Here is a 1377-nt window from a genome sequence, read left to right as displayed (position 1 = left end):
TACTATAACCAGGCCTCATTTATCCAAGTTTTGCGAGATAATTGCTTCTGCTTAATTATGTCACACAAAACTCTGTAGCCCAAGGCAGATCATATTAAGTAATAATAGGTAGCATTCATTCTTTGTTCAGAGGGCTTTCTCTTTACTATTTCATTCAATATACTAAGAACCCTTCCAGTGGGGCAGGCACTATTATTTCCATTTAATAGATGAGGGGATTGAGGCTCAGAGTGGGTCAAATTACCCAGAGTAATTTTTAGATAATTTGATAAAGCCAAAATTCAACTCCCAGAGAGTCTAGAGGTTCACTGTTCTACTAGGAGAACATTCTTGATGCTTGTAACAATATAAGCTTCCATTTCTTCACCTGCAGTGTTTTTGTCAGGGTTAATGGATAATTCGGCTAAGTCAAGCACTCAGCAAAATGTCAGCATGTAGTAGGAATTCTATAATGTCGAGGGACTCTATAATGTTAAATAGTAGTAGTAGTAATAGCCATAGTACTAGCAGCGTAGTGGTAATAGTAGTAGCAGCAGCAGAAGTAGTAACGTAGTACTAGTAGTGAGTGGAAGCTCATAAATGCTTTATTCAATTCTCACAGAGTGTCTTCTGTCCTACACATGTCTCATTTGTAAGTTATCAAATGAAGAACAAAGATGTAAGTAATTCTGACTAAAGATATGTAATTACCTATTTAAAACAAAGCACTGGAATTGCCTGCATAAAAGGAAGACAATTTACACAATTCTTCACATCTCTTTCTGCCTTAGGCATTTAGTGTGATTCTATTAATGGGAGACAAAAAAAAAAAAATCTTTCTAGGGATTATATCCCTATCTTAAAGCTCTCTCTAGTACCAATTTCAATGTTTTATGTAATCTTTTGATTTAACAATATCTTGAAAATCTATGTAATATGTGTTCAGAGCAAAGCATGGGTCCAATGGAAAACAGGAAGTTTCAAATGTTTTTGCGGAATAAAGCTTTCAGTAACAAAGGCAGCTGTGAGCTCTTTTGTGGTACCGTCCAGGTTAGTTTTATACCTTTATATCCCCAAGAGCTAGGAAGGAAGCACATGGCTATTGAATTCATTCTCAATGCTCCCCGCCCACCCTCTCCTCCTGCCAATGTTTTTTGAATAGTTTATTCGTCCAACCTGTTTCTTTGGAATCAGCATCAGGAGATGCCATGATACCACTGAAAGACAGAAAGGAGGTATGTCCAAGGTCAGTTTCCTCCTAAAAAGACACTCATGTGCTTTTTTTTTTTTTTGCTGTACGCGGGTCTCTCCCTGTTGCGGCCTCTCCCGTTGCGGAGCACAGGCTCCGGACGCGCAGGCCCAGCGGCCATGGCTCACGGGCCCAGCCGCTCCAGGGCA

This window comes from Physeter macrocephalus, chromosome 16 (genome assembly GCF_002837175.3).
Source record: "Physeter macrocephalus isolate SW-GA chromosome 16, ASM283717v5, whole genome shotgun sequence".
In the NCBI taxonomy this organism is placed as follows: domain Eukaryota; kingdom Metazoa; phylum Chordata; class Mammalia; order Artiodactyla; family Physeteridae; genus Physeter; species Physeter macrocephalus.
This window is presented reverse-complemented; position numbering follows the sequence as displayed.